The sequence below is a fragment of the Cupressus sempervirens genome, chromosome 1 (assembly GCF_028749045.1).
Source record: "Cupressus sempervirens isolate cs-2001-9-10 chromosome 1, ASM2874904v1, whole genome shotgun sequence".
Lineage (NCBI taxonomy): Eukaryota > Viridiplantae > Streptophyta > Pinopsida > Cupressales > Cupressaceae > Cupressus > Cupressus sempervirens.
In genome coordinates, this window is record NC_143118.1 from 676,565,494 (window position 1) to 676,592,061 (window position 26,568).

Below are 26,568 nucleotides of genomic sequence, written 5' to 3' on the forward strand. Positions count from 1 at the left end.
GATCTATCAACGTTACTCTTTGGTATCCTGATGATAGATCATGTAGTATGATCCAAAATGTTGATGCTAAAAATTGTCACACAATTTATCCTAGAAACAAATCAGCATTTAACATGGATTGTGAAGATCTGGTAGACTTACCTGTATTTAAGTAATGTCATTTATTCATGATACATTCTTGGACATTTATTATCATGGAATCTGCTTCTACATAAACATGATAGGAAAACATGGCTTCATGCCAAGTAGATCTTAATGCTAAATCTTATAGTTTAAATCTCATTGTGATGATAAAATAGAAAATGTCAGTGTACTTCAACCATGAACTTTACATTAGTTAGCATGGAGAATAAATAGAAAGGAAGCGCAAATTAGTAATATATGCATACTTTTGATTTGTATATTTAGCAAATAATAAAAGAACATAGATTAAATATGAGGGGTTCCAATCAGGCTGGTTAATACCAGTGTCTTTGTAATTTATTCCTTTGATACAAAACTTTAGGAATACTCAAAAAATTGTTCCTTCTTGGTATCCAATTAAAAGTCTTCACATTAGTTCAAAAACCCTAGGTCTAAAACTGAATACATGCATGCTAAAGAAGTTATAAAAAAAATTAGATAGAACTCAACATATCTTAGGAAATTAAAATATACATCAATCTGGTATATTTGAAACAAGATTGGAGCATTTCACAAACCTTTGTAACTGCTCCTCTAAAACCTTGCACTTGGTAATGGCATCTTTGCATTGCATGCGCTCCTCCTGAAGCTCTAGCTCTAAAGCATCCACTTTTTCAGACAACCCTTTCATCTCAATTTTTGTTGCCTTGAATTGAGATTTAATATCTGCTTTATGTGAAATCATGGCTACTAGTTCATTCTCTAATAAATGCTTTGATTCCTTAGCAGATTCAAGCTGCATTTGCAAGTTTTCTAGCATTTGTTCTGATTTAGTAAGTTGACTTTTTGTGTGTTCAAGTTTCTCTTTAGTTGCAGCTAGGACTACCTTTTAGATTAGCATTGTCACTCTTCAAATGTGTAAGTTTTTCCTCCAACTTTGTAACTTGATGTTGGGTGTGATCAAGCTTCTCTTTTGTTACAGTGAAGAATCCTTCTAGATTAACATCCTCACTCTTGAGACGTATGAGCTCCTCTTTTAACTCAATAATCTGATACTGTGTCTGTCCAAGATCCTCTTTGGTTGCAGCCAAGACTATTTCTAGATTTTCATTCTCACTCTTGAAGCACATAAGCTCCTCTTCCAACTCTCCAATTTTTCTTATCTGGGCCTTCAACTCAAATTCCAAAGATGTTTTTTCTAGTTGAATGCTGTTAAGCTTCCTAATTATGTATAAATTGCCACCATCTAGTTGAAAACATAGGCTATTAGCCTTTTCTTCTCCTAAAAGATCCTGAGAACTTTCTTGTCTTGTGAAATTATCTATACTAATCAAATTACGAAGAAAACTAGACTGCATCAGGTTGGGCAATTGGTTGCCAAAATCTGTGGCTTCATTTTGGAAGATTTCACTGAAACTAAGAGCAAACATTTTCCTAAATTGAGATAACAAAGATATTAGTTCAACAATTAACTCTGTAATGTTTTCTTTGCACTACAAAAAGTAATCCACTAACTGAGAAAACTCCTGAATTCTAAAAACTAGTTTATCAGTATTTGATGATTTAAATTTTTGAGTCTTTTCAGTCTCTTGGGCTATAGATTGTAAGAAATTAACGATGCTGACAATAGCAGTTGCAAACTCTACATCAATAGAACTAATTCTAATCCCAATATTAGAATGAGAAGTGAAGTTAGCTTTCACAGAAGACAAGATATGTGTCTGAGAATCTCTAGTACTTTCAGCATCTATTGCCATGGCATATTTGACCTCATCTAGTATTTTGTGTAGGTCTGTACCCTCAACATCAACAACAAGGATCATATCATGCTTTTCTTTGAGACTAACTAGGGCAGATTCATTCCAAGTGTTTCTAGCTTGTAGAACAATTAGATTTTCTTGTAAATGGTTCATTTTTTTTAAACAACTTAGAGCATTCCTGATTGACAGTTTGAAGCTTTGATTCTTTTTGTGCAAGAGCTTCTTATAAGAAAGCTCTATCTTCTTGATTAGATGAAATATCAAAACTTCTTGAAACATTCTTGTTAGTTATTTCATCTAAATTTCCTACTTTTGCCTGATCCAATCTAGTTGAATCCATGGAAGCCAATCTCTCCATCTCAAGGAAATCATCCATCAAATCTACCTTGGACACATCACTAAGCTTCTTAGCTTTTCCAATGACCTTTTCTATTTTGATATGATCCAGCTTTGCAATCAGTGCTAAAGCCCATGACTTTGCAGTAGGGTCACCATCATTCCTATCCTCAGAAATGGAAGACAAGCTTGGTGGATTGCTTGTGCTTTCATTTCTTGATCCTTCCAAATGCAACTCAAGTGTAGGTTTTCCTTGCCTTCGCCTCAAAGATTCCAACTATTGTTTAATAGTGGAGAGTTTGGTAGCTATTCTAGCACACATGACTCTAGAAGCCTTAAGCTCACCATTTTTCTTTGAGAGAGCATCTTTTAGCATCTGGTTCTCTTCTTCTATTGCTGACACTTTTCTTGCATGGTATTCAGTTGCTTTGTGAGAATGTTCTTTATGTCTATCATTTAATGTCTCTACTGAAGAATGTGGTGAACCAACACCCTTACTAAGTGACTTCCTCAATTTGATATCGCCAAACTCCTTTCCAGCAGTATCTACTTCAAGTTTCATTTGAGCTAGTGTAGTAGGCCCTGGTAATCATTTTTTAAGCAGACCTCTTAGCCTCTGACACTCAGCGTCTAACTTGGTAACTTTCTTAACTATTTCTATTTGTTGCTTGCTAGCAGCATGTGTAGATTTCTTACTAATATCCCTTTCATCAATTATTATAACCAGTTCTTTGGTAAGTGCATGAAGTTTATATTTGAGGCCAACATTCTTACTTTCTAACATATCAAGTTTAGTTTGAAGAACTTTAGCCTCAGACTCAACTTAGTTTCTGGCTTCTTGCAAATTAGATAATGCTTTTGAATTTTAGTGAAGAGATGTGGATGATGCATTACTTCTTGCTTCTACCTCATTTAGTAGCTACTCCAATTCTACTATTCTAGAATCAAGCTCACATTTTGATTTGTCCCATTCTCTAGTCTTTTTCACCATAGCCTCATGAAGCTTCTGTTCTTGTTTCTCTCTTGAACTCCTAAGCTCTTGTGAAATTACCTGATTGAGTGTCTATATTTTTTTAAATCAAATCATATTTGAGGGTTCATGATGAAGAAACTTTGAAATTAGTGCTCAATATTTTGATTCTATCACAACTTTTTGTTTAGCATGTTTACCAAGAGAAAATCCAAACATTATTGCATTAGGAGAGAAAGTATTTGATTTTGTAAAAGTTTGTTTACACTGTATTTATTAATCAGAGAAAATATGGGAATTTCCTCTGTATAGATTCATTAGTACTAATTCAGAGGATTTCACAACTAAAGTCTGCCCCAAGCAATTCTCAAATGCCACAGTCAAGCTTTGTTGGTTGAATTTGGTCGAAGTTTGGTCAAAAATTGGGTCAAAATTTTCAACCAATAAAGGTCAAAAAATGAGCCCAAATGTACTAGTGACATGCAAGAATATTTTCCTAGGTCCCATAGGTGATCTTCCTAAGTATCATTTTGTATTAGATGAGGACACACTAGATGCACATGTAGAGGCTAGAAACCCTGATGCAAGAGAGGAGAGGACTAAAAAGGCATGAACTCCTTCTGTGTCGATACGTGTATACATTTTTTTGTTATGACATATGAGATTTAAATTTAATTTTTATAATAGATTAATTTTAATTTTTAAGCCATACTGACTTATACATGTATGTGATCTTTATTCATGTTTAGTTGATGACAAGGAGGAGTTAAGACAGGTTGATGATGCCATGCTCTCGGCCATTTCATATGGCCTTGAGACATCTACAGTACATTATTTTGTGTTCTCATTGTTTTTTTGTTTGATATTGTAGCATATATGGTTTACAATCTTTCTTTTATCTTGCAGGTATCACCTATCCCTGGTGGACAAAGTGTGAGGGATGAGCTAGAACCCATCAAAAAAGGAAAGGTAATTAGGTGCTTTCTATTTAATTAAATATCAATGCATTCTTGTAAAATGTTTATGGTAATGAAATTTAATTACATCCTTTATTTTATATAGGTTGTGGCTACTAGCAATGAGCCCATACAAATTCTATGTCATATACACTTAGGCATTTCCATTTGCACTGAGAGCCCCATTGTATGTATAAGTATCATTTATTTTTTATTTTCCTTATCTTCATAAATAAATTCAAAGTTGAATTTTGTGACATTAACAACTACTATTTTGTATCTCATAGGAAGCTCCTAGTGCACACGAGGTTCGATGAAAGAGTTTTGTAGATTTGATGATGCAACCACTATATCCTAAGGAGGAGCCTACACTACTAAGTTGTAGTTTGAATTCATGATTAAATATGTTATAAATTTAGCATGCTATGAATTATAATGTTAATAGTTTAAGTTGTAGATTCATTTGACAAACATATTTGAACATACACAGGCCACAATTAGCAAGGTACAAGCATTGTCGAGGGCATACGAGAGGACTCCTGACTGGTGCAGGAGGTTGATGAGAGAGTTATTTATTATGAAAGTTTAGTAGTATAAATATTCATTAAAAAAAATTATATTATGAATTTGAGTAATTCAATGTTAGATACAAAGAATCATATAAATTTAGTAGTCTAACTTTGGGTTTTCCTTTTTTTGTTTACGTAGGACGCATCTGATCCACCTAGTGTAGCAAAGATGCTGCATTTTGATCAACCACTAGTACCCTAGGATAGTATAGTTTTCATAGGATACATCATGAGACATTTTGAGATGGAATATGCCACATTGTTTACAGAAACATTGATATTATACACATTTCGATGGCATGATTAGCCACATTTTGTATATGGATCTATGTATTTTGATCTATATTTGTGTACTTTGTCTATGGATACATGATCTTTGATATATATTTGTGTAATTTTTCTATGGATACATGTATTTTGATATTTTTTTTGTCATTTATGTGCACAATGATATATATATTTTAATTTAGTATCTAGTATTGTGCAATTTATCATGGATCATGTATATTGTTCATGTTTATGGAATATCACTGATTTTGATCATGTTTTTTATATTTGATTCAAATGCAATAATTTATGAATAAAATTTTAACAACCTTTATTATCAAATTTGGATGCAATGTTTAATTTGAAGTGCTATCATGACATAAACACATTTGTTAACCTCCTACACAAGGTTCACATAACCCATACTGCTCCACTTAAGATAATTAGCTTCATTAATGCATGCTGTAATTTCATGCCTTATATAGGTGTTTCCAACATTGTATGGTCATGCTCAAACCCCTAACTGACTCTTTACACTCATTTTTACTTTGGAAGAAAAAGTTGCAAAAGTTGAAAAATTGCAATTTTGCAACATTTACAATTTTGAATAATTTTTGTTATAACTTTAAATTCTTAATTATAGAATTTCACCAAACCTGGTAAGGGGTTATCAATAGCCCTCACAAGCTTCAAGTTACGACCCTCAGAAGATCAACCTTGAAACACACTTAGAGCACCTTGGAGACTACTCGGTACAGGGTGGCCGTGGACGATGGAGGGCTTTTGTGGCTAGAACAAGGGTGTCACTAGGTTTCACCCACCCATCTAGAGCTAATGGTACTGACGATTCTATGCCAAGATCAGTGGTTTCAAAGTTATGCTGTGGTGCACCCATGAATTGAGGCACACTGCATCGAGTGAGATCATTGTGCCAAATCCAAATGGAATGTGATCTCTTGAAAATGAGATAGGTTATTTTAGGCCTCAACATCATTGTCCTATAGAATTCAACATTTCATCAGTAGCCCTCACGAGCTCTAAGTTACAACCCTTAGAAGATCAACCTTGAAATGCACTTATAACACCTTGGAGACTACTCAGTATGAGGTGGCCGTGAATGATGGAGGGCCTCCGTAGCTAGAACAAGAGTTTCCCTAGGGTTCACCCACCCATTTGGAGCTAATGGCACTGATGATTTAATGCCAAGATCAACATTTTCAAAGTTACGCTATGGTGCACCTATAAACTGAGGCACACTGAGATTTTTGGCATCAAGCGAGATCACTGTGCCAAATACAAACAAAATGTGATCTCTTGAAAATGAGATAGGTTATTTTAGGCCTTGACATCACCATCTTGTAGAATTCAATGTTTCATCGATAGCCCTCATGAGCTCTGAGTTACGATTCTCAGATGATCAACCTCGAAATGCACTTAGAGAACCTTGGAGAGTACTCAGTACGGGGTGGTTGCAGACGATGGAGGTTCTTCATGGCTAGAAAAAGAGTGTCACTAGGGTTCACCCACCAATTCAAAGCTAATGGTGTTGACGATTCAATTTCAAGATTAGCAACTTCAAAGTTACATTGTGGTGCACCTATAAACTGAGGCACATTGCAAGTTTTGGCATTGAGCGAGATTGTTGTGCCAAATCCAAACAAAATGTGATCTCTAAAAAATGAGATGGGTTATTTTAGGTCTCAGCATCACCATCCTATATAATTCAACATTTCATTGATAGCCCTCATGAGCTCCGAGTTACAACCCTCAAAATATCAACCTCGAAATGCACTTAGAGCACCTTGGAGACTACTCGGTATGGTGGCCGTGGATGATGGAGGGTCTTTGTGGCTAGAAAAAGGGTGTCACTAGGGTTCACCCACCCATCTAGAGTTAATGGCACTGATGATTCAATGACAAGATCAACAGTTTCAAAGTTACGTTGTGGTGCACCTATGAATTGAGGCACACTACGAGTTTTGGCATCAAGCGAGATCGATGTGCCAAATCCAAATGGAATGTGATCCCTCAAAAATGAGATAGGTTATTTTAGGCCTCAAAATTACTGTCCTATATAATTTGATATTTCATCAATAGCCCTCACGAGCTCCAAATTATGACCCTCGAAAGATTGACCTCAAAATGCACTTAGAGCACCTTGTAGACTACTTAGTATGGGGTGGCCGTAGATGATGGAGGGTCTCTATGGCTAGAAAAAGAGTGTTACTAAGGTTCACCTACTCATCTAGAGCTAATGACACTAACGATTCAATGCCAAGATTAGCAATTTCAAAGTTATGCTATGGTGCACCTATGAAGTGAGGCACACTATGAGTTTTGGCATCAAGTGAGATCATTGTGCTAAATCCAAATAGAATGTGATCTCTAAAAAATGATATAGATTATTTTAGGCCTTAGCATCACCATCCTATAGAATTCAACATTTCATTGATAGCCCTCATGAGCTCTGAGTTACGACTCTGAGAAGATCGACCTCGAAATGCACTTAGAGCACCTTGGAGACTACTCGGTATGAGGTGACTATGGATGATGGAGGGCCTTTGTGGTTAGAAAAAGAGTGTCACTAGGGTTCACCCACCCATTCTAAGCTAATGGAATTGATGATTTGATGCTAAGATTAGTGATTTCAAAGTTATGCTATGGTGCACCTATGAACTAAGACACTGCAAGTTTTGGCATCAAGCAAGATCACTGTTCCAAATCCAAATGGAATGTGATATATAAAAAATGAGATAGGTTATTTTAGGCCTTGGAAAAATTTGTCTTTTATAATTTGACATTTCATCGATAGCCCTCACGAGCTCTGAGTTATGACCCTCAAAAGATCGACCTCAAAATGCACTTAGAGCACCTAGGAGACTACTCAGTACAAGGTGGTCGTAGATGATGGAGGGTCTTTGTGGCCAGAACAAGGGTGTCACTATGGTTCACCCCCTCATCCAGAGCTAATGGCGCTAAAAATTCAATGCCAAGATTAGCGGTTTCAAATTTATGTTGTGGTACACCTATGAACTGAGGCACGTTGTGAGTTTTGGCATTGAGTGAGATCGCTGTGTCAAATCCAAATAAAATGTGACTTCTCAAAAATGAGATAGATTATTTTAGGTCTCAACATCACCATCTTGTAGAATTCAACATTTCATTGATAGCCCTCATGAGCTTTGAGTTAAGACCCTCAGAAGATTGACCTCGAAATGCACTTAGAGCACCTTGGAGACTACTTGGTATGAGGTGGCCGCGAATGATGGAGGATCTTCATGGCTGGAACAAGGGTGTGATTAGGGTTCACCTATCCATCTGAAGCTAATGGCATTGAGTGAGTTTTGGCATTGAGAAAGATCGCTATGTTGAATCCAAATGGAATGTGATCTCTTAAAAATGAGATAGATTATTTTAGGCCTTGGCATCATCGTCCTGTAGAATTTGATGTTTCATCGATAGCCCTCACGAGCTCTGAGTTATGACCCTCAAAAGATCGACCTCGAAATGGACTTAGAGCACCTTCGAGACTACATAGTATGGGGTGGCCATGGATGATGGAGGGCCTCTGTGGCCAAAAAAGGGGTGTTACTAGGGTTCACCCACACACCCAAAGCTAATGGAACTAACGATTCGATGCAAAGATTAGTGGTTTCAAAGTTACCCTATAAATTAGATAAATCCATTTTAAAGAATCGTTACCAATTCCATCAACAAGCTCCATATGTTTATCATCCATCTATCCCTACTCAAGCTTTATGTCATCCTACCAATACGTATTAGCAACCCCATGAGAGCCAATTTATTTCCAACTAACATGATGATTTTAGGATCATCCCCTACATGTTGATAACACAAGAGGAGATGAGGAGTATTAATAGAAAACAAGAGTATTACATGCATAATGATGAGTGTGCTTACCAAGATCAACAAAAAATGGATTGGCAACAAAGGAAGTATGACAAATATCTTGCAAGAGAGATAACTTTAAAAGAAGAGTAGATGAGATTGCAATTTTCTCAATGTCAAGAGGTAAAGACCCAACCACCTTGTGTTCCTAGTCAATGAACCAACCCATTAAAGTGGAGGCCCTCAAAAATGAATTTCCAAGCTCTAGGCATGTTGATCCTCTACAATATCCAACTATACCTCCTATTTTTGAGATTCCAAGTTTTAGGGGTCATAGCCTTGCAAAAGAAATAGAACAACCCCTATATGAGTCCCTATATGGTCAAATTATCAAACTGACATGGAGGCCTTCTTGGACCAACTATCTTGATTTTAAAATGCTATACCTTGTCAAAGTTGTCCCATGTGAATTGGTACAAGATCAATGGTTGAAGGAAAAGATGATATTGTTGCTTCTAAATTGGTAGAACCATTTGAAGAGGCTCGGGATCATAGACATGAGGATGAAAAGGAGGATGTTGTTGGTTCTAATTTATTTATTGAGTTACTTATAATGTTGAACATGATGGTGAATAAATTGGATTGGCTGCAAGGGAAGAAGTTGAGGAAGAAGTAGAGGTTATGCCCATCTTTTAAGAATTACCTTCTTTGTTGAGCAGAATGAGGAAGATGTGATTCAAACCACATAATCACAATAAAAAATATGAATGAGATGGTAACTAATCAAAGCTTAGAAGATTATTTTTATAGTATTGTAAAAGTTTTTTGTGATAACCTTGCCACTGAAAATTCAAAGTATATGAATTTTTCCTAATGATTCTAGGCATGAATGCAAGATGGATCTATTTATCAAGAGCTTTAGTAGGTTGATAGTTGTTATGAACTTTGAGCTACCTTAACAAAAGGAGGGGACTCCTTGACCATGAAGGAAGAGTTGGAATGGTTGTAATAATGCATGGTAACCATGATGAACTGACAAAAATTAGAAACACTATAGAAACCAGCAAATCAAGCTTAAAGATTGTGCTTTCAAGAGGCTATTCAATCAGGCATTTTTCCCAGCTCAAGTCAAGGGAGGAGTTTCCATTCAAACTAGCACTTGAACATGAAGATGATTATGGAGATGATCAAATGAAACATGTTGATTTAGTCCCAAATGTTGATACTTTCAATCAACAATGTGAATTAAGTCACACCATTTTCATTCCTTAATAGATGTTGCATCAAACAATTCAATATTATTCATTTATCCATATTTTGGTATTTTCCTTTAAGCATGTTAATCATGGCACTTTTAAGATTAAAGTCAACTATTGTAGCCAACTAGTGAATGAATTTATTTAGCATTTGTCTTGTTATTGGTTAGGCTAGAGTAGGTTAGTTTTCCAACTTGCTACAAGTGTTACCTTTGGATAATACTTGTCAATTGTGGAGTGTACATTAAACCTAAATTTGGCTCATTAATATCTTTCCTTTCTTGTACATAGATTCAATAGGAATTTTGAATTCTAGCTCAACATTTTTGGGTAAGTATGATGATGTGTCACTACCATCTTTCTCTTCTAATAAACCAACATGGAAAAAGGTTGAAAGGTGAAACACTTATTTTAATTTGACATATCTTTAGAGATGTTAATTCACCGTCCTTAGGATCATACAACCAATAGGCTTTACTAGAGTCATAATAACCAATAAGGATTAATTTTTCAATGTTATTATCATAATTCATTGTCTTCTATTTTGGGATATGTTAACCTAGGTTGACTAAGTCTAGAATAGGTTAACCTAGGTCCAACTGTTCCAAAATAGGATGACCCAGGTTGACCTATTCCCTAGGGACTTTGGGTCCCAGTGCAATTTTTTTCTTAGAGTTGTAAATTTGGAATTTGGGTGACTTGTAGGCTTGCTTTGTTTTTTGCCATTGTAGAATTTGAGCAATATAAATTCATGAAACCCTAAAGAACACATGTATGCAAGAACTTGTCATAGATAGGTAAAGAGAAAAAAAATACAAGGGTTTAACTTTGACAATATACAAGATCACATTATTAGAATAAAATAATGAGTAAAATATAAAATGGAAACCTCACACCATAAAAAGAAATGAAATGCATTGATAAGACTTGTAGTAAAAGGCTTACACAATATTAACATCATAAAATCACTTCTTGTTTCAATGCCTCATTGCAAATGAGTATTCTAACTTATTGACACCTTCCCCAAATTGTTTTCTAAGGAATCAAGTATTCTAATTGTTCATTTGTATTTTCTAGATTTGTCTTATTTGATTAGTTTGATAAAAATGGTTTTAATAATCATAATTTTTGCTCCATGTCAAATAAGAAAAAGCCAAACTTGTAATAAGATATCCATAAGCAATTATCTTTCATTGTCTCCTTGCTCCAATACTCATATAGCTATAAAAGCTCTTAAAATTTCCCTTATAGCCTTGTATCACATGCAAATATGATTCGCAAGAACTTGTTCAATATCTTCCTCTTATAATTCCTTACAAAGAACCTACCAAAATACAAATTATGATATGTAATTAATTTAACCTATCTTTTTCATTATTACAAAAACCATTTATAAAAAAACTTCACATTTTACATCATAATACATCATAGATCTTAGGAATTCTCCCCAACAGCCTGCCTCCCTGACTCTTCATGATGTACCTACATTCCAATATCATAAACAATATTAGTAACTTATTGTATTAAACAAGATAATCATTGATTCATAGAATCATTATGAAGAAAATAACATAAGAAGTAAATATACCTAGTCGAGTGTTCTAGTAGGGTCCTCTCTATGTTTTATGGTCTCCAACAGGGCTTCATGACGAGCATTAGTACTAGTAAAAGCTTCTTTTACTTTTGGTCTTCCTTGATGCTTCAACAACTTTATATTTTTTGCAATAATAAGGTGCAAATATATGAGAATTATTTTATGCTTTTGATAGTCTTTGAATGTAAGAATTCCATTCCTTCTAAGCATGTATGTCCACAACCATGTTCCAATGACAACCACTAAACTAGTAGGATATGTGAATCCATCATCATCTGTGATCGGTTGTGCAAGCTTTTGTTTACCTCTTACACAACGTGCTAACCAATGATCTGATTTCTCATCATTCCCCTATGGTGCAACCAATGCAAAGACATGTCCTGGCTGAAGAAGATCTGATAGATGGTTATGCTCAAGTGAACTTTCCATGTCATCATTTTTGATAGAGGGTATGATAGACAATGGAGTAAGATAATGTGGAGCCCATGTGTCCACCCACTCACTCAACTCATTGTAATCCTAATCACACTAAAAACAACAAGGACAAAAGCAAGCTAGTTGTCGTGTCCAAATAGTCCATGTACTATAATTAGAGCTTTGAAATGAATGCATTTTTGATGAGTCTCTCACTATAGCATAATCTAATCTATCACCTATGGACCCTTCCTCAACCAACCAAAAGAACCTGTGTACCACTAAATCAAGAGTCCCTCCATGTGATATTGCTAAACTACACCAATCAACAATGCTTCGAGCATCAAGAAGCTCTGCTACTGAAATCTTTAGCTGCTCCTTAACTAGAGCTCTCTTCACACATACCCCTACTCCATAATGTTCCCCTTTCCCATGGTCGAACTCAAAAAAACTCCAAATATGAGGCATCCCCCTCTCTATATGCATTGTACACAATGAAGAAAACATGTGAGCATTCTTGAATTGACATATACAGTTATCTAACCAAATCATATGTCTATCCATAGCAATTGCATGCTCCCATAAGATATCAAAATAATTCTAAAAACAATGTTGCACAAACTCATGAGAGTGAGATCTATCATCACTCTTATAAAAATGATAATCTCTAATAATCTTTCGATTATATTTCACACTATTAGGGGCATGTCTATATGTTATGTGAAAAAATAGCAATCTGAATGGAGTTGTAATATTGAGATTGTGTCTCATTTTGAGGTTGCAATGTGTAGTTCTCTAGGGGTCCTAGGACCCCTAGTGACATATTATAATCATTTATATGGGTAGAAAGGGGCCATAGGATGACCTATGACCCCTTTCGACACATTTTATTACAACATATGTCTCTAGGGGTCCTAGGACCCCTAGAGACATATTAGAATCATTTATATGGGTCAAAAGGGGCCATAGGATGACCTATGACCCCTTTCGACACATTCCATGATGACATATGTCTCTAGGGTTCCTACGACCCCTAGAGACATATTATAATCATTTATATGAGTCAAAAGGGGCCATAGGATGACCTATGACCCCTTCCGACACATTCCATGATGACATATGTCTCTAGGGGTCCTAGGACCCCTAGGGACATATTATAATCATTTATATGGGTCAAAAGGGGCCATATGATGATCTATGACCACTTTTGACACATACCATGATGAAATATGTTTCTAGGGGTCCTAGGACCCCTAGGGACATATTATAATCCTTTATATGGGTTGAAAGGGGCCATAGGATGACCTATCACCCCTTTCGACACATTTTATTACAACATATGTCTCTAGGGGTCCTATGATCCCTAGGGACATATTATAATTTTTTATATGGGTCAAAAGGTGTCATAGGATGATGTATGACCCCTTTTGACACATTTCATCACACATATTATAATTATTTATCTGGGTCGAAAAGGGCTATAAGATGACCTATGACCCCTTTCAACACATTCCATAATGACATATGTCGCTATGGTTCCTAGGAACCCTAGGGACATACTATAATTGTTTATATGGGTCGAAAGGGGTCATATGATGACCTACGACCCCTTTCGACACATTTTATTACAACATATGTCATTAGGGGTCCTAGGACCCCTAGGGACATATTATAATCATTTATATGGTTTGAAAGGTGCATAGGATGACCTATGAGCCCTTTTGGCACATTCCATGATGACATATGTCTCTAGGGATCCTAGGACCCCTAAGGACATATTATAATTATTTATATGGGTCGAAAGGGGCCATAGGATGACCTATGATCCCTTTCAACACATTTCATTACAACATATGTCTCTAGGGGTCCTAGGACCACTAGGGACATATTATAATTGTTTATATGGGTCAAAAGGGGTCATAGGATGATGTATGAACCCTTTCGACACATTTCATCACACATATTATAATTATTTATCTGGGTCGAAAAGGGCTATAAGATGACCTATGACCCCTTTCAACACATTCCATAATGACATATGTCGCTAGGGTTCTTAGGAACCCTAGGGACATACTATAATTGTTTATATGGGTCGAAAGGGGTCATATGATGACCTACAACCCCTTTCGACACATTTTATTACAACATATGTCATTAGGGGTCCTAGGACCCCTAGGGACATATTATAATCATTTATATGATTTGAAAGGTGCATAGGATGACCTATGAGCCCTTTTGGCACATTCCATGATGACATATGTCTCTAGGGATCCTAGGACCCCTAAGGACATATTATAATCATTTATATGGGTTGAAATGAGCCATACGATGACCTATGATCCCTTTCGACGCATTTTATTACAACATGTCTCTAAGGGTCCTAGGACCCCTAGGGACATAGTATAATCATTTATATGGGTCAAAAGGGGTCATAGGATGACTTATGACCCCTTTTGAGACATTTCATGATGACATATGTCTCTAGGGGTCCTAGGAACCCTAGAGGCATATTATAATCATTTATATGGGTTGAAAGGGTCCATAGGATGACCTATGACCCCTCTCTGTGCATTTCATCACAACCTATGTCCCTAGGGGTCTTCCTAGGGGTCCTAGGACCCCTAGAGATGCATTTGGTTGGTTCTAATGCATTAAGAGGGATCATAGGTTAACTTATGACCCCTCTCAATGCATTTCATGACAATGTATGTCCCTACGAGCCATAGGACCCCTAGGGACCTGTTTGGAATGCGTCGAAAGGGGTCATAGGTCCTTTTGATGCATTTTGACAATATTATATTTAATAATAATATAATATTGTATATTTTAATATAATAATAATATATTATTAGATTATATAACAATAATAATCATATATGTTACTAGATTATAGATTTAATAATAATAATAGCCATATATATTATTATATATAATAATAGTCATATAATATTACTATATATATTTAATAATAATAATATATATCATATATATTACTATATTATATTTAGTTATAGTAATTATTATTATATTTATAACTATATTATATTTAATAATAATAATCATACATATTTCTATAATATAATAATAATTATAATCATATATAATAATATCAATGTCCACAGTTCCCCCAAATAAATTTCCCTCTAAAACACTCTAAAGTTACCCTCTCAAATTTATTTCCTCTCAAATTTCCCTCCCTCCAAAATTTCAATTGGAATATCTTTCCTTTCAAAATTCCCTCCAAAATTTTAATTGAAAAATTGCGAGCCTGATTGCATACCTAATTTAATTTTAGGTATCCAATTAGGCTCAATATTTACCAAGCCTATTTGGTCAACCCAAAAAAATTGTTTGAGAAGGGTTTCACTAACACTCAAACTTCGGGTAGCCATCTAACAATGTTATTTTCATCAAAATTGAATGAAATGAAAATAGTTTTTTTTATAACACTCTTGAGATTCTATTGATATAATTGCTGTCAGATTTTGAGTTGGATAAGTATTTATTAGTTAATTTTTAATGAAGATGATTGTAAAGTGCTGATTGACATACTGATTGAAAAATAGGTACAACTTTCAAATGATATAACATTTTTTAAATCCAAAAGTTGCATCACATTCTATGCTTCACCTAGCATAAGAAAAATAAAATAAAAATTAAATTTGGTAAAGTTTTCTATTAGTTAAGGTGGTCAGACACAGGAGTTTTTTTTTTTGAAAAAGTTTTAGTAGAAAATTCATATTTAATTATTTATTTGGAATAAAAATACCCAAAAATATGCATCACATCTGGGCATGAGTCTACTTTTTATATTTGTAGTTATATTAAAAAAAATATTATCATTTGATTTTGATTAAGGTTGTTAGACATACAACTACTTTTTATTTTCTCCCTAAAATTTTAGTAATACTGCATTAAAATCCAAACTTTTGACCAATCAATTTTTTTTTCTCCAAATAAGGCCTAGTAGTTTAGAAACTACATTGAATTTCCTACAGATTATTTTCTTATAACTTTTTGATACAAAGTCCAGAACGACTTTAAAATTATGTGTCAAGTTGACATAACCCTAATTTGCTAATTTTTCACTGCCACTTAAGGCCATAGTTTTGTTGACTATGATCCTGCACATACCCTTTATCAAAAAATGAATTTGTAAAAAAAAAATTTAATATGGGAAGGGGTGGGGAAATCCCACAACCCCCCTCCTTTACATTGGTGGCAGCCATAGATGCTGTCGGGGTAGTGGAATAGTAGTGGTATAGAGTACCACTACTGTTGTAGGCCTTGCGATAGTACGATGTCATTTTTAAAAGGCCGACAGGCCTTATAAAAATAAACGCCTTCCTTTTTTGTTAATAGTTATAAAAAATTATTTTATTATTATTTTTAATAAAGAAATTTTACTAATGAGTTAATTTAAATATTAGTAATTATATATATATAAATTTAGTTTATTTTAATTAATGAATTTTGATAATGTTTGGTAGCTTCAGTTGGATAACTATATGTCTGTACACGTAATTATATATGAGATATAATTTTATGTGAGATGTAAACTTATTACATGAGAGAAATATATTTTTATTCATATATATTTATATATATATATATATAACAATGGTTAAGTTTATATAAAGTAATTATTTGATTATTGAATAAGACATGTCCCATGAAGGGACATGTCTATTCATGACCTATGTTCAATATAAGAAGAGGATGTTGCATATGGAAAACATATACCTCAACATGCAATGCAAGTACATTTGCAGCGATCGGAGAAACATCAACATGGTATCAGAGCAGGTTGGGTGCAATAGTTAGACACAATGAAGCTTGTATTGTTTATACATGATGCCATAGAAGTACCTTCTAAGATTTACAAGTGGGGTTCCTCTTGTATAAGATCATCTCGCTTCAATTTTATATGGGAGAGAGAAGAGATAAAGCGATGGATAGAAACACACATAATGCTTGAGAATCTAACGGATGCAGATAATTTTTTATCCCTTGAAGATTAGTCATGATCTTCTTTTTGCATTCTAGATAGAGATTTTCCAAGACATCGCATTTGTTTTTTTTTGGCTAGGATAGAATAGAGCCACCTATCATTTGGGAAGATTTGGGATTAAACGTAGAAATAGCCCTTTGAAAATCTTATAAGTTGATCTTCAAGATATGGAGAATAAGTTTAAAATGCATATGATTAGATGTGTCTCCTAGAAATCTCGATAGGTGAAACAAACTATGGAAGTAAGAGGATGTGCAAAGCCATTAGGATATAGTGATATACGTTTTATATTCTCTATTCATTAGCTTGTGTTGAGGTCAAAGACATGATTCATTGTATCAACAAATATGACAATGGACAATACATGACAGTGACCACACCTAAATCATAGATTAGATGGAGCATAGAAAAAAAAAGGACACATCAGAACTTAGACCATGAATACATAGTGTTGGAATATTCAAATATGGAAAGAATACTTATGAGAGGCCGGGGGGGGGGTGAATCAGAAGTATTGTACTTTAACCAATAAAACTTTTTAATTGAAAGTAAATTGCATGTATGTAAATACATCAAGAAAATATGAAACTAAAACATGCATACACAACACATAACACTGGGGTTTGGTAACCCAGAAACCTTCCAAGAATAAGAAGGTAAAACTGGGGTGGGGATGATACCCACAAAAATTACTGTAGCAATATTGTTCAACCACTTCTGATGGTTTGCCCTGTTAAAGGCCTGCCCTGTTAAAGGCTTTACACTATGTCAATAGTGACCTGGTTAAAGGATTTCAAACACTCAACATGAAGTGTCACCCTATTAAAAGATTTATTCATATTTTGATAAGGATCTACAAATAGCTGTTAAGCCAACCTATCTACATAGGATTTCCTTTCTAATACACTGGTAAGAGAGTATTAGATATTATAAACCTGATTGTTTGCAATCCTTGTTTGCTGAATGCAGGTACTTGTTCTAGCTCTTTCTCTAATTTCGATCCTCTAGGATCTGATTTTTGGTTTTCTTCTTTGCTTTGTTCTGATCAAATGATTATTGAATTGCTGCTCATATTTTCTATGTCTCGTTTCACTAAATTCTATTATGTTTTTCCTTTAACACTGTTCTACTTCTCTCTCTCTCTCTCTCTCTCTCTCTCTCTCTCTCTCTCTCTCTCTCTCTCTCTCTCTCTCTCTCTCTCTCTCTCTCTCTTTTCAATGAAACTTTCTTCTTTCTTAAAAAGACTTCGAAGACTTAGGGTTTGATATGAATCTACGATCCACATTGATTCTTAATTTCTCGCTCAATACTTGCCTTTTGCTGATTGGTTGCATGTCTTTCCAATTTTCCAATTGGCTGCATGCAGATTGCATAGAAAATGTAAAAGATTCATTCTTATCTCTATATCTTTCGAGATTTATCTTATGTTGGCTACAAAAATCGTTTACATCATAGTTTGTGCAATCACAAACTCTTATGCTGATATCTTGAGTTACTCGGCTCCTGAAGCATTACTGATACTCGGCACATGTTGTTTCCTGGATAGCTCGGCACCTTAACAAAACTGTATCACTCGGCACTTTATGCTACTCGACACCTCATGTTGCTTAGCACTTGTCATTACTCGACACCTTATGTTACTCAGCACTTGTTATTACTTGACACTTGTTATTACTCGGCACCTCATGTTACTCGACACTTGTTATTACTCGGCACCTACTCTTTGCTCGGCATGTATAGTGAAAAATGGTTAAGTGTATTGACACTCAGCTGTCAAAATTATTCTTTAAACCAACAATATCCCCCTTTGAAATGAGTGGAAAAAACACTTAACTAAGATCTTGATATCTTTGTCATTATTGCATGTATCTTTTTATTTGCTACAAAAGTTTTAGGAGCAAATAACAATATACCTTATGACTCCTTGTTAGTTGATCCTGTATGTACACTTAGTGATTTCTGTCCTATTTCTGGATTTTGACTAATCAAAATTTGTCAAAAATTTGAAATCTCAATTTTTTATCTCCCCCTTTTATCATACTGATCATTTCATTCCTGTACTTAACTCACCCATACTTAATCTTTTCTTATCACTCCCCCATACTTATTCTCCCCCTTTTTGACACTTATGTCAAAGGTTCTAGAGGGAAATGCCATACGTAGCCAAAAATGTACTATTTACTTCAAGGATTACCTTCAGAGCTGCATCCCAATTTGCTAGTGCAACATCCAATGACTTATGCTGGATGGCAATCTCTGCTGCTAGGTGTACAAGTCCATCAGATGTAGAAAGATTGGGGTCTTTCTTGAGGACTGTCTCTACATTTATCTGCTCCTTGTGAAGTAATTCCAAATGAGGAGTAATTGAAGATTGAATTTGCATCAATTTAGCTTTTGTGGTTGCCTCCTCTGCTGCTAAGACAACTAACTCTCTTTGTGTGTGAAGCGATTGGGAAAAATGCTTCTCACTCTGAGTTGGATTTGTGGGGAGTTGCATGCTAGAAATCTTCAAATTTTTCTCCAAGCTCAGTATCTTCTGGCTAGTGTTCTGTGTGAATGTGGAAAAATCACACAACTTGTTGTACAGGGAAAAGATGTTTCCTAGTATAGTTTTAACTGTTTCAATTTTCTTTGCTAGTTCCACTTGTGATAGTGCTATATCACCGGATATTTTATTATTTACCTTTCCTTGGAACTTTCTTTCTGACCATTCTAGCAATTTGGCATTTTTTTCCTTGTCTTCACTAGTCACCTGGTCAACTATATCAGATAGATGCTCTATAATTGGTCTTGACTCATCTGGAGACAATAAGCAGAAAGCTTCTGTGAATATGTCTTTGATTTCATTCAAGGTGAGCTTATGTTTGTGTTCTCTTCTTAGTGCTTCTTGTCTCCTTCTTTTGTCCAATGCACTCTGAATTTCATTGATCTTCTCTTCAGTGAGAGTGCTGGATTCATAATATGGAATCTTTATTTCTTCATCAAGTTTAGGAACTCCATAGTGAAGTTTCTTGACTGCCTTTGATGAGCTCGAGCCTGGTGTCCTGATTTGTAATTGCAATCCATCAGTGCTCGGTTGCTAAAGAGTCTGTGTTGGAGTACCAGATTTTGGTAATGCAACCAGTGTTTGTATTACAGACTCCTCCTTCTTCTTTGTCTCATCTTTTTCTTCAGCTTGTGTATTCTTTTTTTGATCACAAGGTGGGGTTGAACTTGCTGGTTGTTCAGATGTTTCTTTTATTTCCCCTACTGCTATACTCGGCATTTGAAGTGTATAGGAGACTACACTTGGTGGAGGTGGTGGTGGAAGAAATAGAATACTAGTAGTTTGTATGGTCGAAGGTGGCACTTGTGTTTTCACCTTGATTGTCTTTGTTTTAACTTCTGGATTTTGTAATTCATCAACACTGACCAATATAGGATTTGAACTTAATTTTGCTACTAGTGATGATTGGTCAAGGATTTCTAAATCCTCTACAGTTAATGGATTGATGTTTGGGTTTGAAGTGTCTATAACATCCTTGATTTTTATAATCTCTACAAGTGTGATGGTGGCATGAGGAGGACTAGGAGGGGATACCTATGTGTCTTGCACACTTTGATCTTGTGGCTCAACTGTATCTTTCTCTTCCTCTTTCTCCTCAGTATGTGCCTTTTCTTTCTTTTCTTCTTCAACCTTCTTCTCCACTTGTTCCTTCTCTTTTTCTTTGATGCCTGATGCCTTCTTTTCCTTTATCTTGGCACTTGCCTCTGCCTTATATTCTTCATTATACACATCATCTATTTTTTTGTAAACTATTTTCCACAATCTTGTGGATTTTGTAACTACCTCTTCAATTTTGTTCTATAGAATGCTGAATGCTCTATGCTTGGGAGTGAATCTATTGTTATGCCTTTTTACTACATTTGCTACTTGATCTCTAGACAAATCAGGCAACAATCTAGCTAATGTTGACTCCCTTATCTCCATTTCCATTTGTAGACAAAAATACCATTTATCCTCTACAATTTTGTACAATTCTTTAGGCATTGATTCATCTAATTCAAGAGGTGTGTGCTTATATTCAGCCATTATAACATACACAAATTCCTCTAATTTATTTTTCTCTTCTTTGGTGAGCTTAGAAAAATTTAGGTTCTTTAAACCTTTCAAATCATCATTCCTAATTTTTGAACATAATTTATCAATAGTAGTTTGAGGTTTGTGTCTTACCACTTGAAATTGGTTGTTGTCCTCTGACTCTGTCTTCTCCTCATCTGTTTCAGGCTAGGCAACAAATTTTCTTTTCTTCTTAGACTCGGCAGTAGTCTTCTTTGGAGTTTTCTTCTTCTCTTTTGCCTCCTCTTGGGCTTTTTGTGTTGCAACCCTTGTAGTCAGTCTCTTTTGTGCAGGAGCAGCTACTTTCTTTCCTTTAGGTTGAGGAGCAGGAGGAGTTGTGGCCTTTCTTTTTATGACCTTGGGTTCAACTTGTGCTTCCTCAACTTATTCTTCCTTAGCACTTTACTCTTTTTCTTCTCCTAACCCTTGAGTCGGACCTTGTGGTTCATCTCCCTTATCTTCAATGTCTTCTTCTTCCTCTTCTGCTGTTCCTTCACCTTCAACACCAAATTTTCTCTTGATTTGTCTCACCATCTTTTCTTTCTTCTTTACTACTGAGGCAGTCTTCAAATCTATTATCACCCTTGATTTAACAACATCATAAGTTCCAAAGGCTTTTGCATTCTTATCAACTTCTTCTGCAAGAAGGGTTGTTATTGCTGCAAAAGCTTGATCAATATCAAGTTCATAACCTAGTGGCCTAAGCCATCTTACTCTAGGTATGACTGCTTGTACATAGGTATAATCAATATCTACAAGAAAACAAATATCTTTTTCATATTTCTCAGTCAATGAGACTAGAATCCTCATTCTTTGTTTCATGGACTGTTTAAAGTCCTCAAAGTAACTAGTCATTTGGGCATCAAAATTTTCACCCATCTGTTCAATATATCCGTTGATTTGTTCAACAATTGTTTTTTTTGGACTCCATCTTACCTTACCTACTGAAGGGAATTCTTTCATCAGATAGAAAAATATGCATACCAAAACTGATCTGAATTTGCACTGAGCTCCCTTGCTTTTCCTTATAGCTCCCAAGTTTTCATTAATTTGTTGAAACATGAGCTCTACTAGATCATAGGTATGATCCTTTTTAATTATCTTATATGCAACATCAACTGCTATACAAGGCACACTGTTCAATCTGCTTGATTGATAGAATTTGTGTGAAATGATTCTCACAGCAAAATCTAGTAGAGGATCTGTGACTGTATCAATAGTCATTCCTCTATTATTCCATTTAGCACCTGTGTTTTTTTCTATTACTTTCCTTTTGTCACTTCGCAGGGTCTTTGGCTGATCTAGGGTTGGAATACCAGTAACCCTATGGACAATTTTCTTGGTGAATTTTACTGGCCCTGACTCTAAGCAAAAGGCTCCATCATGTATTCTGCTCAAAACTATCTGTACCCTTTCAATTTTGAAAAGAATAAAAAATTCTAGGGTTTTGGTTAATCCTTTTCTTTCTACTATTGAGAACTCATCTTTCAGTATCTTGTTCTCACATAGCTTGTCATATGCATTGTAAATCTCTAAATCTCCTATGGCTCCAATTTTGTAGTTATAACATCTGTGAACATCTTGGACCATAACAACTTTATCAGGAATAACTGATAATGCACCTGCGGGATCATTCTTGTATGCTACTTCTAGAATGGGTTTGAATTCAGGTTGTTTTACTTCATTACTGACTAGCTATATTTCATGACTCTCTTTACCCTTAGTGGTTCCTGACCCAGATGCCATTGTTTTCCAAACTAGGTTTTACAATTTAAACAAGTTTATAAACTCTACGTAGCTCGGCACTTAAATAAAATACCTCAAATCGATGAAACTTGTGTTGAATCGTTGTTGAAATCTTCACAAATGGCTTCTGAGCTGACCTTGATCTTTTTCGCTCTTCTTAGCTTTGCTTCGCATTTGAATGGTGGGAAATGATTGAAAATCAAATTATGTACCCTTCAAAACAGAGTAATTAATGCTTAGTGCACTGACAACTGTCTACTCGGCACTTGAAAGATTTTGACATTACTCGACACTTATTGTATTTTCACTTTGCTCAGCTCCCGTTAGTATTTCACATCTCGGCATCATCTATCACCTTGGTCGCTCTTAGCAACTTGGCATCTGAAGACAATTTTGACAAATTTTGCAAGACTCTCAATTTTGACTTGGCATCTCTGCTTATGCTGATTTCTTCTTTGCAGTTATTCAATCTTTTGGGACTGATGTTTGATGTACCTTAGTTTATCAATCCCACACACCTATGCTTGCTTAATTTGATGAAGTGTGATCACTTGACCTATTAGGTGAAGTGATCTCTGCACTTGATGTGCTACTTTTTATATTTCTTCTTCCATGTCTTGTTCATTTCACTTCTGATGTGTTCAACATTTATCTTTGCCTTTCTATTGCTGAACTCAAAACTTGGTGCCTTTGACCTTGTTGGGAAATTTCTATTGACATGACCAATTTTTAAGCAACTGAAACATGTAGTTTGACTCAACCATCTTTTATAGTTTCCCTTGAAATGGGTTCTTATGCAATTCTGGGGTGTATGTCCATATTCTTGACAATAGGGACAACTGTACCTGTTGTTGTAATCCCAAAATTCATGGTTTGATGTCCTTGCTGGTTGATTTGATGTCCACATAGGCTTTGATCTACATTCAAAAGCTCTATTTTCATATTTTTTGCAATTATGACAGTGACCCTCAAATCTTGATGTCTTAATAGTCTTGATTCTGCATTCATATGCTTGATGACCTTGCTTCTTGCACTTATGACAATGGTTCATACTTTTAGGTTTATCATGCTGATGGGAATTCTTGCTTCTACATACATTAGATGTATGACCTTTCTTTCCACAGAAATGACATGTAGGTTTGACATTTTTACCTTTGTCGCTTCTTTGTTCTGCACTCTTTGACGATTCTCCAATTTCAGTGCTGTTGTATCCAAGTCCTGATGTATCATGGGTTGATCTTGGGGATTTTAGTAATTGCTCAAAATACTTGATGATTTCATCGGGTTTATTGAAATTTTTTGAAATTTCCTTCTCTCTTCTTAGGTCATTCTACAATTTTTCATTCTGTATCTTCAGTGTAGAGATCTCTTGATGTCTTTCACATTGAGTTCATGATGAAGGTTCATCATTTGGGCAAGTGTATCCATCTGCATGTTTGAGATCCTTGTCAATTCAGTACATTTTTCTTCAAGCCTGTTTGCAAGATTCCTTTTGTCATTTTCCATCATGACTTTATCTTCAACTACTCTTTTCTTTTGTTTAGTGATTTCACATAACATTATAGCCTATGATTCATGTTCCATTCTAAGAGATCTTATCTCATCTGCTTGAACTTTGTTTTTCTCCATCAGTTCTGCAATGGCTGCATCAAACTCTTGAGTATCTCCATTGAAAAATATATTTGTGGTATCAATCTCCTTGTAGTTTATCTCATTTTCGGCTATGGCTAGATCCTTCCTCTTTTTTAATGAGTTTCTCAACTTGTTTCTAAATTCCTCCAAGCTATGCAGAGCAAGTTGCACATCTATCACTTGATTTTCAATGATCTTTCCAAGTTTGAAAGCTTCCATCTTTAGATCTTTTCCTCCAAGCTGTTAGAATTTTTCTTGTGAGAACCTAACTAGGCTCTAATACCAATTGTTGGAATATTCAAATATGGAAAGAATACTTATGAGAGGGGGGGGGGGGGGGGGGGGGGGTGAATCATAAGTATTGTACTTTAACCAATAAAACCTTTTAACTGAAAGTAAATTGCATGTATGTAAATACATCAAGAAAATATGAAACTAAAACATGCATACACAAAACATAACACTGGGATTTGGAAACCTAGAAACCCTCCAGGAATAAGAAGGTAAAACTGGGGTGGGGATGCTACCTACAAAAATTACTGCAGCAATATTGTTCAACCACTTCTGATGGTTTGCCTTGTTAAAGGCTTTACACTATGTCAATAGTGACCTGGTTAAAGGATTTCAAACACTCAACATGAAGTGTCACCCTGTTAAAGGATTTATTCACCTTCTGATAAGTATCTATAGATAGTTGTTAAGACAACCTATCTACATAGGATTTCCTTTCTAATACACTGGTAAGAGAGTATTAGATATTATAAACCTAATTGTTTGCTGAATGCAGGTACTTGTTCTAGCTCTTTCTTTGATTTCGATCCTCTGAGATATGATTTCTAGTTTACTTCTTTGCTTTGTTTTGATCAACTGATTATTGAATTACTGCTCTTATTTTCTATGTCTCCTTTTACTAAATTCCATTATGTTTTTCCTTTAACACTACTCTACTTCTCTCTCTCTTTTATCAATGAAACTTTCATCTTTCTTAAATAGACTTTGAAGACTTAGGGTTTGATATGAATCTACGATCCACATTGATTCTTAATTTCTCGCTCAATACTTGCCTTTTGCTGATTGGTTGCATGCCTTTCCAATTTTCCAATTGGCTGCATGCAGATTGCATAGAAAATGTAAAAGATTCGTTCTAATCTCTATATCTTTCAAGATTTATCTTATGTCGGCTACAAAAATGGTTTACATCATAGTTTGTGCAATCACAAACTCTTATGCTGATATCCTGAGTTACTCGGCTCCTGAAGCATTACTAATACTTGGCACATGCTATTTCCTGGATAGCTCGGCACCTATTAACAATTGGCACCTCATGTTGCTCGGCACTTGTCATTACTCGGCACATTATGTTACTCGAAACTTGTTATTACTCAGCACCTTATATTACTCGGCACTTGTTATTACTCGGCACCTCATGTTACTTGGCACTTGTTATTACTCAGCACCTACTCTTTTCTCGACATGTATAGTGAAAAATGGTTAAGTGTATTGACAATCAGCTGTCAAAATTATTCTTTAAAGCAACACATAGATGAAAAAATAAGGTAGAAAACAACTAAGTATGACATGGAGTAGGAAATGGATGACGACGCCAAAGTCAAACCATGAGTTGGCATGAACAAAGTAAATTAAAACACAGTGAAAGGGATTCGACAAATTAAAAGGCTTCTTGGGAGTACGCACTGCCATCATGGCAATATTGTGCTAAAACTATTTTTTTAAAGGGAAAGGTACCATTTTGCAACAACTATTCATGATGTCCAAAACCACAAGTGCTATTACAAGTTAGAGAATAGATTAATGGATCCTATCTTTACCACAAGTAAAGAGGACTCACCAAGCACCAAACTAATAAAGGTAAGTATAATACATCTGAGTATATGTAGATATTTACAAATTGATATTTTTTATGGTGAGATAATATAATTCTATATATGTAATTTCTAGTAAGGATACAATGTCCTTCATTACCAT

At 35.1% G+C, this 26,568-nt stretch overlaps 1 pseudogene; it reads right to left on the bottom strand.

Moving 5' to 3' along the window:
- Positions 1-480: 480 nt before the first annotated feature.
- The window catches only part of LOC149579687 (filament-like plant protein 5), a 53,691-nt pseudogene continuing 27,603 nt past the window's right edge, over positions 481-26,568 (bottom strand).